The sequence below is a fragment of the Protopterus annectens genome, chromosome 11.part0 (assembly GCF_019279795.1).
Source record: "Protopterus annectens isolate FY-2018-M chromosome 11.part0, PAN1.0, whole genome shotgun sequence".
Lineage (NCBI taxonomy): Eukaryota > Metazoa > Chordata > Ceratodontiformes > Protopteridae > Protopterus > Protopterus annectens.
This window is the reverse complement of record NC_056745.1, coordinates 1,162,138,200-1,162,154,290: the sequence shown is the minus strand read 5'-3', so window position 1 is coordinate 1,162,154,290 and position 16,091 is coordinate 1,162,138,200. Positions and strand designations below refer to the sequence as shown.

The following is a 16,091-nucleotide window of genomic DNA, read 5'->3' as shown; positions in this document are numbered from 1 at the left end:
AAAGGAAAGGGAAGTATTAATACTGAGTGCTATGGGGGCTCCAATAGTGATAAAGACAAAGGAAAGGGAAGTAATAATACTGAGTGCTAAATGGGCTCCAGTAGTTTTAGAGACAAAGGAAAGGGAAGTAATAATACTGAGTGCTACAGGGGCTCTGATAGTGATAGAGACAAAGGAAAGGGAAGCAATAATACTGAGTGCTACGGGGGCTCCAATAGTGATAAAGACAAAGGAAAGGGAAGTATTAATACTGAGTGCTACGGGGGCTCCAATAGTGATAGAGACAAAGGAAAGGGAAGTATTAATACTGAGTGCTACGGGGGCTCCAATAGTGATAGAGACAAAGGAAAGGGAAGCATTAATACTGAGTGTTATGGGGGCTTCAATAGTGATAAAGACAAAGGAAAGGGAAGTATTAATACTGACTGCTATGGGGGCTCCAATAGTGATAAAGACAAAGGAAAGGGAAGTATTAATACCGAGTGCTATGGGGGCTCCAATAGTGATAAAGACAAAGGAAAGGGAAGTAATAATACTGAGTGCTACAGCATCTCCAGTGGCAGGGGAGTGTATAAAACAAGAAAAGCATAGAGGAAAATAATTATGGAAGACTTAATTATGCCAAGATTAGAAGTCAATCTTCTCTCCGGTCCAGCTGGTGAATCTGGGAATCTTGAGGCAATGTTACAACTGCCTCATGTACACAGACAACCCTCTCCTCCTCCCAACAAATTCCAACACATGTGAGAGATGCATCCATATAGCCAAACTGGAGGCTAAGCTCTCTCAACTCAGTACTGGAGTAACCAGTCAGGAGGAGAAGGAAACCACACTCACTACAATTCCAGTCTCACATAGACCTACCACGACAGCAAACCAAACACATAAACACACAAAAACATACTCAGAGGCTCTAAATAAAAATCTACCTAAGCAGCAGAGACCTCCAAAGCAGACACCCAAGCAACCGCTACCCCAAAACAAAACACGTGCAACACATAACTCACAAAGCCAGTGTGCCGAATAGTCACAGCCCTTAAGGCTAAACAAAACACCTGATACACTTGTAATAGGTGACTCTATCATCAGGCACACTGACGTCCCGCTCACCAGGCTGAACAAGGAGAAGGTCACGGTGAGCTGCCTGTCGGGTGCTAGGATCCACCACATAACACAAGCACTCAGGTCACTCCAAGGCAAGTACAAATATGACTCAGTCATTGTCCATGCTGGTGTGAATGACCTGAGACGTACCTCCCTGGACTACATGAAAAGAGACATAGAGGAGCTCTCTGAGCATGTGGCCCAGGCCGGTATGACCCTGACCTTGAGTAGCATCTTACCCTCACCAAGAATGATGCCACAATATGAAGACAAGATGATCAATTTCAACAATTGGCTTAAGTATTGGTGTCATTCAAAGGGGATCCAATGCCTGTCAGCCTGGGATGACATGCTCGACAAGCCACGATGCTTCGCTAGGGATGGCTTGCACCTGTCACCCCTGGGCTTTCGGATATTGGCAAAGGCTCTTGCTACCCCCATAGTGCCTTTTTTAGGCAAGGCTCAAAAGACAAACCCACCTCCATAGGTATCACAAGGGATAAGAAACTAAGAGTAATGCTACTCAATGCCAGAAGTCTAAACCTCAAGATGCACACACTCGAAACTCTCCTTAGCATGGAGAACATCGATATCTGTGCAATAACAGAAACCTGGTTCAAGGCTCCCGAGAACACCCCAGCACTACCAGGTTATACCTCATACCATGCTTTTCGGCCCCAAAACTTGGACCGACCCACAAAAGGAGGGGGAGTATCAATATTCGTCAAAGATACCCACACCTCCAGGTTGGTGGCACAGCACGAAGCATCAGAGACTATCCATGTGCAACTAACAGTGGGTAAAACTGCCTCCCAGTTTATAGCCTGCTACAGACCACCCTCCCTAACCCAGGAACCCCACTCGGCCTTCCTGAGAGCACTGGAAAATATGAAGGTCTCTCCAAACACCATTATATTGGGCGACTTCAACTACCCAAACATAGACTGGGAGCATTACTCTAGCTCCAACAACCTAGCCCAAAGGTTCCTAGAATTTATAAACTCAAATGCTATGGAACAACTTGTTACTACTCCCACAAGAGGGGAAAACATACTGAACCTGATCATCACCAACATGGGGACTTTATGCTCCAGACCAGAAATGTATCCCTCACTGGTAAGATCAGACCATAAACTAATCTCACTGGATATTCACATCCCGACCCCACCCCCTGCCCAGGAAACCACAGTGAAAAACTTCTCTAAAGCAAATTTCACACTCCTCAAAACCAAGGTGGAATTTTTCAAAGTCCCCGGGCCTGTGGAAAATACGGCCCAGACACAGAATCCTTTATAAAAGCATTCTATGAACACCTTCAGGAATGCATGGATCATGCGATCACAAATAAAACTAAGACCCAATCCTCCAAAGGCAGACGTCCTGTCTGGTGGACCCCAGCCATAAACAAACTATACAATAGAGGGAGGAAGCTACTAAATGATAGAGCAAAATTCCAAAAAGGGAAGGCATCTCTGATCAGTATTAGCAAAAAACTACAGGCACTCATAAAATCATCTAAGGCCAGCTTCGAGAGAAAAATTGCACAGGACACTAAGGATAATCACAAGGCTTTCTTTAGTTATGTTAGGAACCTGGGTGGTAATTCCCAGATATGCTCAGAATTAGTCCAAAATGACAAAAAATACACCGAACCCACAGACATTGCTAACATCCTAGCCGACAGGTTCAGCACAAACTCCCCCCCCCCCCACCAAAAGGGCAAATATCTATCCCAGCAGAGTGCTGCCCCCCTGACATCTCAGATGCTCAGGTAAGAGCCGCCCTCTCCAAAGCAAAAAACACAGCATCAATGGGACCAGACGGTGTCCCGGGCTGCGTCCTACATGAACTACAAGAAGAGCTAAACCCAAACATAAAACTACTGTTCAATCTCAGCCTTACTACAGGATATGTACCCAAAGAGTGGCGTACAGCAACTGTGGTCCCTCTCCACAAAGGTGGTGCCTCAACGGATCCTGGAAACTATCACCCCTTAAGCCTGACTAGCTTGGTCTGCAAAGCTATGGAAAGGATCATCATGGACCTCATAAATAAAGATATTGGGGACCTACAGACACTGGATCCTACCCAGTTCGGCTTTGTTAAGGGCAGATCCTGCCTCTTAAACCTGGTTGATTTCTTTGAAACAGTCACCAAGGCCATTGACGAGGGGAAGGTGGTCCACACAGCCTACCTGGACCTCGCAAAAGCCTTCGATACAATACCTCACTCGGGCATTATAGATAAGCTCACCAGCTTAAATATAAACCCCTATGTCACTAGATGGGTTGCAAACTGGCTCAAGGACAGAACCCACATGGTTAGAATTGCTGGAGCCATGTCAGACCCCAAACCAGTTACAAGTGTCATCCCACAAGGCTCAGTCCTGGGACCTCTCTTGTTCGGTATATATTTCTCAGAGGTACAGGCCAACATGGAAGGACTGTGGCTGACCAAGTTCACAGATGACTGCAAACTGGGCACCATAATCGACTCTCCAGCTGACACAAGCATCCTCCAAAAGGGCCTCGTAGAAACAGACAACTGGTGCCAGAGCCATGGCCTCAAGCTAAATGCCAAAAAGTGTATAGTCATCCCCTTTGGCAAAAACAAAGTGCCCACAAATTACCACATAGGTGGTAATCCATTAAGTACCGAAGAAGTAATTAGGGACCTGGGGACCCAAGTTGATAGCAATCTCTCATTTGACAACCACGTGGCCAAAGTGGTTAGAAAAACATTTTATATAGCCCACCTAATCATGAAGGGATTCACATCTAGATCAGGGGAGGTCATCGTGCCTCTTTACTCATCCCTCATCAAGCCCATAATTGAGTACAATGCCCTTTTTGGGATGTACCTTACTAGACACCTGCAGCAACTGGAAAGACCCCAAAAGTACCTCACCAAGAGGATCAAAGGGCTCAAACAGATGCCATATGCTGCCCGGTTAAAGAAACTCCAGCTCTACTCAGTGGCATACCGCCTGTTCAGAGGCGATCTGTGCCTGGCGTATAAAGCCATGTCCAACCCGGAATTAATGGACATGCTGCACCTCAGAAAATCCAAATCCCATCGAGCTACACGCTCGAGAGACTTGAACCTCAGCACTGAAATAAATAGGACATGCTGGAGGGACAGATTCATAACCCAGAGGCTCCCTTCACTCTGGAATAAAATCCCAGTCCAGGTTAGGCAGAGTCCCTTATTGACTCTCTTCAAGAGGAATCTTGATGAGTGAATGGGAGATCGTAGGTTTACCCCGGGTATCACTTCTGTGTCACTGTTAGACAGAGGCACGGTATACTAACCTCTAAAAAGGGCATAGCAAAATTAATTTAAAATGGGTGGCGAAAGCCAAACACATTCTGGCTAGGCTTATAAATGCCCTAGGGCAGATAGCCTAGTATGAACCTATGAACCTATGAAGATGAGGCTCAACAACTAATAGTTAAGACTGGAGGAGAAGCAATAAAAATGATGATGTATAATCAATTTATTGGAAGTCCCCAGGAGCAGATGGCATTCCTGTGGATGTTTAGAAGCTAAGAGGGAAGAAAGTGATAAAGCTCTGGAAGGTTTTGTTAAAACAGTTAAATTGCATTTTAAATGATAGAAGCACAGGCATCTTGGAAGATAGCTGTGGTGGGTGCATTACCAAAAGAGGTAAAAGACCCATCAGAACCAGCTTCATACTGACCCATTGCAATTGTAAACCATGATTATAAAGTGTTATGTCATACTAGCTAAGAGAATGGCAAATATGTTGCCAAAATTGATAGGTATGGATCAGTGTGGTTTTGTGAAGGGGAGGCAATCATTTTACAGCATAACTAGAACAATGACGATCCAGTAGGAAGCCAAATTTAAGAAAAGTCTGCTGTTGTTGTTGGGTCTTGATGCAGGCAAAGTATATGATAGAGTAAGCTTGGATTTATGGCAGTGGAAACATTTGCATTACCTGATCATGTTAATTAGGAAGATAGATGAAGGATTAGAGCCAAGAATTAAGGTGGGAGGGTTCTTCTCAGATAAGCTGTTTTGAAATAGAAGAAACAGGTTGTGATGCCTTCTTTCCTCATTGTTATTTGCTTTATATTTAACACTATTGGCAAAGCAAATCAGGGCCTTAAAAAATCAAGGCTATAATTGGCAAAGTAATCAAGAAAAGTTCTTTGTATTTGCAGATGATATCTTTTTGTACTAGATGAATCCAGAAAAGGGCATTCAGTGTTGTGGAACATTTTGACACAGTTTCAAGTCCTTTCAGGATATAAAATTAATGAATATAAAACAAAGGCGATAGCAGTAAATTTTGTAACCACATATGTTTTGCATTAGCCATATGTACATCAATTAGAACACAATAAGATGAAGTATTTATGTTTATGGATTAAAAGGATTCTGTTATTGCAGCTAAGGATTTGTGCAAGTAGACTAAATAAAAGATAATACAAACACTGAGAAAGTGGAAGCTGTTGTTTATGAATATGTATAGTAAGATACAAGCAGTGAAAATGTTTTTAAGTCCCTTTAGTTTTATAAATGGGTCAATCATATTTTTATCAACCAGAGGAGACATTGTAGACAATCATTTTTGGGGGGAAGGGAAGAGGGCAAAAGTTAAGTGGGATAAGCTGATCGTCCCAGTAGAACAAGGTAATTTAGGATTACCTGATTTTTATGGTTATTTTAGAGCTATGCTGTTAGGGCTCACATGCATAACATAAGCAGAAGGTTATAAATAAAAGTGGAAAGGGGGTGATGATGAAGCAGTGGGGGGGATTTAAGAAATGAGACAGTATGAATTTGGCTGCAGATTCTTAAGTAGAATAACAGCAGTGGTACAGAATATTGCATTCATAAAGTTGCAGAAAGTATGTTAAGAACTAAATCAACAAGAGAATGGAGAAATGAGATTTTACCAGTAGTTGGAAATAGAGATAAAGCAAATAGGCAAGAGGGAAATTGAATTAAGTGGAGAAAACTGGCAAAGGGACCAAGATATTAGGAGCAAATAGCTAGAGAGGGAAGGGTAATAAAGTGGGATGAGGCCAAGCAAAACATTTGGAGTGCAAGTCAGAGATTGCCTTCCCTACCAAGGATTGATATCAGTGTATAGGCAAAGAGAAAAGGACAGAGGAGTCCTAAGGGAAATACCAGCTCTGGCAGAGGTTTTAGTCAAGTCTGGAACAGAAGCTACTGTTAAAAAATGGATAATTAGTAGGACATATAAAATACTGCATGATAATAACAATCAATCAGAGAGGGTTAACGTTGTTTGTGAAGAGAGACTAGAAAAGCAGTTTACAAAGTAACAATGGAAGGACATATATATGACATCCAACTATGCAGCAAAGTTCAAAAAATTTAGGATTATTGCTTGGAAATGTTTACACTGGTGTTTATATCAGGTTGATAGCAAATGCTGGAGGTGTTATGGGAAGGAGAGAGGTAACTGGGAGCATGTTTTTGGCAAGTGTAATGAACTGGAAGATTTTCTGCTGCTACGGGGGCTCCAATAGTACCTTACAGAGTACTCTGTTAAAAGTATTGGGCGAGCAAATGGACGTAACTAAGGCAGTGATTCTTTTCAGCTGGGACACACGATTTGAATTGTCTAGGTAAAGTAAAGCCTTATTAAGTTTAATGCTATTAGCTGCCAGAAAAACAAGAATTATAAAATGGAAATAAAAATCTAAGCCAACTGCAACTGAAGTATTGGATATTGTTAAGGAGATAAAAGAGCTGGAAGTCAGATCTTTAGAAAAGGAAAAAAACAGATTACATCTAAATAAATGGAATTTGTGGGGAACTATACAAATAGAATAATGCTTAGGAGGACCGGGAGTGAGGTTTGATGGAAGGCAGGAAATGAGCAATTTATGTAATGTTGAAGTGAATTACAGTTGTTATAAAGACAGAAACAAAACATATGAAATATATAATGCAATAAAAAAGCGTTTTATGGTTTGTTTTCTTTTCTATTGATGCATGCATGTCTATAAGTGGTAATAAAGGTGTTTAAAAATGTTTCTTTTTGGTACCAAGGAAAAACAAAGACCTCAGACCCATTTTGTCCCTTGGCCATCTAAACAATTATGTGAAAAAGCCATATTTCTGGATGGTCATGGTATAGCCAGTTTTGACTTAGTTTCAGGCAGATAACTGGATGTGTTTAGCAGATCTCCAGGATGCTTATTTCCACATCAAAATAATAAAACCATTCCATAAATTTCTTGCTTCATACTGGGAGCCAGTCACTTTCAGTTCAGCCCCCTGTCCTTTGGTCTCACCACAGCCCCTTGAGTGTTCATCAAGTGCATGGCAGTAATAGCTAAACACCTATGACTTCAGAGCAGTCTTGCCATTCCATTTCTAGACAATCAAAGCCAGGGACTACTTGCTCTAACTCTGTCTGCCCTTGGGAATATCAATAAGCCACCAAAAATAAATTCCTTAACCAATTCAAATGATCCAATTCAATGGATGACATCTGGACACACCTGCATCCATTGTGTATCTCCGGTCAGACAGAATGATCTTACTCAGGAATGCCATCCAGAACCTTCTCTGCATCTCTCCTACAGCTGCCTATTCCTCAGAGTTCTGGGACTAATGGATTGTCTGTTCTAATGGTACAGTTCACTAGTTTCCATCTAAGAGTCCCACAGTAGCTTCTAAAGGCTGAGTGGTCTCAGCTTTCTTGGCCTCTTTTAATTACAATAATCATAAGCAACTTTTGCAAGCGACAGTTACAGTGATGCCTATTTTCCCCCTATGTACATTCCAAGAGACAATTTCTACTACAACTGCCCCAGATAATAGTCACCATGGATGCCCTCTCATTGGGGTGCATGTAATTACAAAGGGAAGATGGTCCAAGAGTGAAAAAGTCTATAAGTGGCCAACTTTCACATCAGTGTCTTGGAGATTCAGGCAGTCCTCCTTATGTTGCAGGAACTACAGAACTACCTTCTGCCAGGGGTGATTTCTATCCAGGTGGACAATATAACAGTTATATGGCATGTTAACAAGCTGGAGGGCACCAGATCGTACCCCATATACCAGGAATGATGAGGATGTAGCAATGGCCAATTGCTTCACATCACTTTCTGGATACAATGCACATTGCTGGGACTCTCAGTTGCCTTGTAGACAGGCTAAGCGGGTCAATCCTAATGCTTCATGAGTGGTCTTACACAGCCTGATGGTGGCACAATGTATTTTCAGCTGCTAGGCCAGCTTTTCTGTGATCTGTTTGCTTCTCCATCCAACACCAAATACAGCAAGTTCTTTGCCATACTTCTTCCAGAGGGACAGTCCCTGAGTTAGAGAGAGAGAGAGAGAGAGAGAGAGAGGATCTGGTCAAGCAATGTCTTTCTGGGCTACTGTATGTCTATCCTCCTTTGCCCTTAAGTCCCAGATTCTTGCAGAAGGTGATCAGATGCAAATTTACAATGATCCTCATTGCCCGCTATTGCCTCAAGCAAATTTGTTTTCCCCTTCTAAGGCCTCATATCAGGGAGACCTAATGTATCTTGGATCTCAACCAGGATCTTTCATCTATCTGGGAAGTCCCACCTGGATCTCCACAACCTAAAACTGTCTGTTTGGTTTCTCTTCTTCCAATTATAGCCAATAGTTCAGCATTATTCTTGGACATAGTTAGAATTATATCTGCCTCTCAAAATAAATACAAACTGTATTTCAGGAAGTAGACATAATTTGTGTGCTGGGCATCTTCGCAGAACATTAATCCCTTCTGTGGTACTGTTGCAGATATTTTGCATTTCTTGTCTAACATGTTCAACTCAAGTTCTAGCTTTTCTACAATTAAGGTGCAAAAAGCAGCCATTTTCAATGTTCATGTTAGTCAGGAAACCTGCTCCATGACTTGTATAAACTTTGCAGTGCTTTCCTCCAAGATAGAAAACCAGTGCCACCATGGGATCTCAGTTTCATGCTGGCTTTAACAAAACCTCCATTTGAGCCAGCATCCGCTGCACCATTGAAGTTTCTGTTCTGGACAATCTTGCTTCTTGTGACTATCACTTTGGAAAGGAGAGTATCCAAATTAGAAACTCTATTTTCTTCAGGCCTTTTTGTACCAATTGCTTCTTTCTTCCCAAGGTGTCTTCCAAGGCAAACATGAACCAGGTGATTCAATTACCAGTCTTTTTTCTAAATCAGTCTAATAAAGGTTTATATAACCTGTATACTCTGGACATCCACAGGCAACTTAGATTTTACTTTCATATTACCACATCTTTTGGGAAAGACTCATAGGTCTTCATCTCATTTGCTGTTAACAACTTGAACCTTTCTAGATGGCTTTTCAATTGCATTTCTCATGTTTAATCAATTCAAAGTCACTCTTTAATATGCAAACCCAAGCCTCATTCCACCTGATCTGTTGCCACTTCAGCAACCTTCTTTAGAAGTTTCTCAGTTGTCAAGATTTGTGCAGCTGGAACATGGTCTATGACATACCTTTGTAATGCACTAAAATAATTAAATGCTGTCTTAAGGTCTAGGGCTTCCTTTGGAGCAACTGTCATCAGCATGATGCCACCTAAGTATTTTGTAGCTTTTGATTCTGACATTCAGTATGACAACTCTCCTTCTGTTCCCCTTATCAACTTGTCACCTTGTAAGGCCTGAAGGACATTTCTTCCTTGCTATAATCTGCCTCAAATATCTTTTCACTTTTGGTACCAAACACAATATAATGTATCTCCACACACAAGGGCAAAGTGGGAAAAGAATTCTTAAAGGGGATCAAGGCTGGAACACTAGTATTTCTGGGTCAGATCCAACAAGTGTATTGAGGACCCATAAAGCAGTGTGTGTATTTTATGATTTGATCAACAGTAATATAATACAGACCTCACAGGCACTGTGGTAGCTTGGTCACATAGATGGTATTAAATGGACTATAATAAATTTTTGTTGTAGTTTTATTGTAGTGAAACAGTGAGCAGACTGTGCTGAAAGAACTGGCATGGTTGAGAAAAAGACCATTGGATCAGCAAGAGTTTGGAAACAGCACCACATCTCCGAGAATCCAAACGGATTCCACAGTTATGCCAAAGCACAAGAGGAGACTTATCCATGGTTACATTCTGTATTAAATGACCTAGTGCACAGACTGTGGAACAGCATTCACAATCAAGGGGGATGGTGAAAAGACACTAAATATTCACTGGCATTTGGATGAAAATCAAGTCTCCAGCTGCATAAACGAGCCTTTATAATGGCAAAGTTTATGCAACCTTAATCTTCAACAAATGGAGCCACTAAAGTAACAGTGGCAGCAGTCTACTTTAGGGTGAAACACAACTACTTGTATGTGTCCATGGACTGTGGGAGAAAGCCAGTACATAAACTTCATACTGACCTTTCTTAGGCTTCAGAACTTGTCTTTGGGAAGACCAAAGTGGTGTGTATTGTTATGGATGTACATGCACCACATTCAAAGGAACTTTGAGCATCATACTTTTACTGGCATAAAACACATCCAATAAAGCAAACAAAAATACTTAAAACAATTCCCTGTAGTTATTCAGTACTTCAGAAAAACACATGGAATGCAACAGAAACTGGCAATGTTTTATGAGAACCATTATGATAAAGTGTTACTCATTTATGAATAAAAAGACTGCAGCTATAAAACTTGTGATGCTACATTGTGGAAGAAGCTTCAGTAAATTATAAGAAGCACAGGTTTTAAAGATCATAAGTTGAGGAGTGTCACATCATTCCAGCAGACTGTTAACATTTTGATGTTGAATGACTGGTTTTATTCTCAAAATCTGCTAGAAAGCTTGCCCAGATAAAATACATCTTTGTATTTGTAGATCAAGACTGCAAGGGATTATGCAGCATGTTTTTTTATGATGTGGCTATCACTATCTACACTACTGGCCAGATATCAACATTTATTTAATTAATCAAAGATCTCATTGAGTGTCACTCCCTGATCAGGAGATTTGTGGAGGCTGACAAGGACCGATTCACATGAAATATCATTTCAGAGTCTGAGTACTATATCAGCTTCTTGCTTTAAATCACGCTAATATTTATAAGTCTCTGGCAACCCTGGAGAGCAAAACACTCTCGACCCTGAGCTCCATGCAGTAACACAGAGTCTCCAAGATGTACTTCAGGGAATGCTGCAGTACCAGTTAACTGACACTAAAATTTAATGTGCCTTTAAAGACTTCCTTTCAGTAGTGGGATAGTAAGACCCTTGGAAATTCAATACCTTTTATACTAGACCACAGTTACTTACTTGTAGAAGTGGTTTGACTTTCACGATAGTTCTGAAAAGATCATGCAGGTCTTCAGAGTTTAACAGCCAGTTGCCTGGAATGAACTGTGCACAGCTGCATATGCTTAAAAATTTGAAGCTCTGGATACTGATGGGCTTTATCTGGAGTGCTGAGCTTTAAATGCGGTATTAGTTCTGTTACTGATAACACATCTGTTAGTGATTGTTGAAGGACTTTCTTTAAGAAGCTCCAGATTGCAAAACATTCAACTTCCACTTTACACTGCTGTTTGTACTTTCTGTAGTCCTTAACAATAGTTTGGTGGAACCACTGTTTTCGTTAATGGATGTTGCTTAGACTGATCAAAAAACTGAATGCTTATATCTCTTGCAAAAGCTGAACTGTGGGGCATATTAAATTTTAACTTAAGTTGTACATAGTTTTAATCTTTTGACAAAAGTAACTGCTTGAAGAGACAAAGTGAAATGAAAAAATATATATATATCAGGCACGCCTCACACAGACCTTCTTTCACTCAGACTGACTACATGTTTTTTCCAGTTCTCTTGATGGACAGGGACCCTGTTTACTTTCCCAAGGTGGTTGATATCCTAAAAGCAGTTCAGTGACCCTCAGCTAGAAGATATGAAAAGGAAAAAGGTTAAAGTTCTCCATGTAGGACACAAAAAAGCAGTAGATCTTTTCATTGCTTCTATTCCAACTGTAGTCCATTTTTTGATAGACATTTTAGACAAAGTATCTAACTTCTCCATCTTGAAGGTACATTTAGCAGCTATTGCAATTTTTTACCAGTGGGCTTAAATCTTTGCCTTGAAGGTACTTTTAGCAGCTATTGCAGATTTTTATCATAAGTATAATTCTCTGCTTCGAAGGTACATTTCCAGATTTTCACCAGGGATTTAATTTTCTGTCTTGAAGGTACAGCTATTGTAGATTTTCACAAGGGATTTAATTATCCATTTTGAAAGTATGTTTAGCAGTTATTGTAGATTTTCACCAGTGTTTAGCTGCACTTCACTAATATCTCAAAAAATTGGTAAGTCCTTTTTTAAGGGGTGATTTTATACTGAGACTACCTTACTAAGACTACCTTACAGGAAACCTGCTCCTCAGAGGGATCTCAGCCTTATCTTGGAAAAACAGACACATTTACTTTTTAAAGCAGTAGCCACAGCAGATCTGAAACACCTATCGCAGACCTTGTTTTCAGTCGCAGCCCTCTAAGTCAGAAGGATTTCAGAATTATGCACCTTCTCTTGTCAGCCTACATAAATAATCTTTCATAAGGACATGGTTAAGTTGAGGACTAATCCTTTTCTCACTTTGGCCCTTTTCCATGCTGTTTTGAGAGGCAGTCTCCCATGGTTTTAAACATTTGATATCTGCTTCATTGCATATTGATTAAATGAGACCTGGTTATTTGTAATAAATTCCCCAACAAGACTTAGCTTTGCAAAAAAAAATGCCTGTTTTAAAATAACATTCTTTATGTGAACAGCAGTTTTTTGATGTCATAATGCTGAAATGATGCCTTTTTGTCATCGGTCAAAATAATTCTCCCCTGTTGTGTACTTTTCCTTACATGTTGCACTTTAAATTTTATTTGATATGTAGCACATCATTAAAAATTAACACGACACCAGAAATGCTAAGATAAATCTGTATTAAAAGCACAAAACAAGAAGTGTAACCAAACTCATTAATTATAAGCAATTGTCATTCAAAACAAGTGTATCTGCCCTGCATATATGTGTAACAGGTACGTCCAGTTCATTTTGTTATGTTAAAGTTACTGCAAAGATATAAACCAGATTCTGGAGACATGTCACACTTCTCCAAGTACAACATATTGAGAAGGATGGTATAACATCAATATACATTACGCCGGTAATGATAGAGGAATGTAGGTAGTAAAGCTGGCGCTTTTTCTTTAACCGAATAAAAGCCCACGGAATGTCCAGCCAGAAGTTGAACAGGGCATTTCAAGACTCATATATGTACACCTTTACTTTTGCAATGTTGTAACATCTTACTGCCCTTACGCAGTAAATAAGAGTATTGTGTAAAACTGTCTATGAGTGCTATACTCCTCCACATTTGCTCAAACAATAAAAGGTTTCAATAACATTTTCATTAATTATTGTGCATTTGATAAGAGAATTCCATATGCTTTGTTCATTTTTTTTTCAGTAAGTATAATAACATTGTTGTCCAGTGGAAGCCTTAACTGCGTTTAGTTCTTTAATCATTCACTAAGAGAAACCTTCAGGAATAATAAGAGTGCAGATGATGTAGTTGGGAATTTAGGGAGATTTCTGGTTGCACAATTCAACATGCTGAACAATTTGTTTGATAAATAAATTCAGAAATAAAATAGTTTCTGTTGAATATAATTTAGACAAATGTGCAATGCATTGCATACTGCAGAATTAAGTCAAGCAGATTCTTTGCAGTCTGTGGTTAAATAAACTGCAGATATTTGTCACTGTAAGAAGAGTATATACCTTTTCTGTGCAGTGGTATTTTTAATTCCTAGCATGACAGATTGTCACACCTGGGAAATGGCAGGTGATGCACAAACAGACACAGAGCAAGATTATTCCTTGTGCCTCATCAGTGCACCTCATCCGTGTCCTGCAGTGACTACCTCAGTAACGAGAGTGACTTACTTTGAGCTCTGCTGTTCTATCCTTCACCTCTCTTGTGCGAGTGCCAGTAAGAGGGGAAATTAATGTTGTCTGTGATTGGAGCTGGCTTTTTGTGATGCAGACACCTGCTGTCTTGTCACCGGATTGCATTCATATTATCTCATTTCATGTAAACTACAAAAGCAGTCACCGAGCAACAATGGCTTTCAGTCATCTGTTATCAGAAGTTCAACTGGGACCTTGAACTGGGTCAGTTATTTGACAGTGCCAGTTTCAGCTGTCTTGTGTAATTGAATGTGCAGCTGCTTATATTCCTTTACCACACAACATGCAGTGCATATGTAATTTTGATTAAAAGCATTATCAAAAATATGAAAAGATGAACAGAAGCAGTAGTTCAACAAAAGGCCATTACATGAGTTAAACTTTCTTCCTTAAACTGCAACAGACAAATGAAGGCAAAAGGTAAAGCAAATATTGTAGCACTTAATAAATAAATGGTAACTTTAAACGAACAACTAGAAAGTAAGACAAGAAGTGCATTATAGTGAAATAATGGAGACCAATAATAATGCATTAAGCATAGATGGTAGTTACTAGTTTATTTTGTAGCAGTGCCACTTAACTTATGGTGATCTAATTATTTGATTTTGTATTGGGGCTACAGGCATAAGAAAAGAAAGCATCATAAATATATAGCTCAGGATAGATATAGTCATTATCTTCTAGATTTTCAAATTTGTGTCCAGTTTCTTCACATATTTCAAAATATTTTTAGTGGTCACCTATTCCAGAAGAAATCCTAGATAATTTAAAAAATTGCCCATATCTGTAGATTTCTTGCATAGAATTTCTGAGTGAGAATATTTTACTACATAATACATGCATGGATCCTTTCAACTTATCTATGGTGTGGTCCCAGTTATTATCATTAGGAGTAATGTACAGTTATCAACCATGGGATGCAAAAAGCCAGTCTCTAACCAAATGGGATAAGTTATTTCAAGCATAAATAGGGAAACTGTCTAGGCTTAAAACAGTGTGCAAGGGCAGCTAGACTAGTACTTACCTATGAACCTATAATACTTCCTTCTGAATTAGCAAGCATTTTCAGCTGTTCTATGATTTCTCCTCATTCTATAGCAATGTTGGTCACAAGTATAGTGTTACTGATAGTGTAGCTGTAAAGGAAAGAAAATACAGAAAGGAAAAAATGAAACAAGGAAATAACTATTAGATGTGAAGTTTCAACCCTCCTAAGAAAAAATAAACAAAAATAGTCAAGAGACAATATGACAACATACATACTATAGTGTTCTGTTAACAGCAGCCTTAGAATGTAGTTATTTCCCCGGGCAGAATGATTTGTATGTCATATCATTTATTTTAAATGGCTGATAAAAGTTGGAGGGAAGTTTATGATCCGATTTTTAGGCACATCCTCAGTTTGTATATTTTACAAAATCAGAATGAATGGGAGACGTTGGGAGAGAACTAGCAAGAGAAAACAAGAGCAAGTGGATGCATTATTACAACAGGCTGCAGCTGCTAAACTATTTCATATGAATCTGCATTCGCTTCACATGATACCAGTGCCTTTTGTTTTAACCATTCCTTAAAGCATTTGATTTGGTGTCTGTTTCTTTCTTGTTTTGACCTTTTACTTTTAAAAGGCTTTACGTTTTGAGGCTACTGCTTATTTCTTGGGTCTAGATTTCACTATATCGCACTGAGGGCAAAACATTACATGTGTTTCTGCTGTCTTGCCTTTTATGATTGAAGTGAAAGATGTTTAGACACTACACGATTCTTAAAGCAGAATCAGAATAAACTGTGTCCCGTGACTGCATCTATTTCCTATAATAATGCACATTATGAGATATATACAGTTAGTTAGGTTGATGTTCAGAATTTGGCTTTGTGGTCATTGCCCTCTTAGACAGCCCTTTCCTCAAACTTACGGCTATGAATCTACTTTTAAGAACTTAGAAACAGTATTATGTTCATAAAAGAAAAAGATTCAGAATTCAGCTATGCATTGTTG

General features: G+C 39.6%; 1 protein-coding gene across 4 annotated transcripts in view; it reads left to right on the top strand.

Annotated features, from left to right (window-relative positions):
* The window catches only part of RELN (reelin), a 3,085,913-nt gene that overhangs the window by 367,597 nt on the left and 2,702,225 nt on the right, over window positions 1–16,091 (top strand). The gene's annotated exons all lie outside the window — the stretch shown is intronic.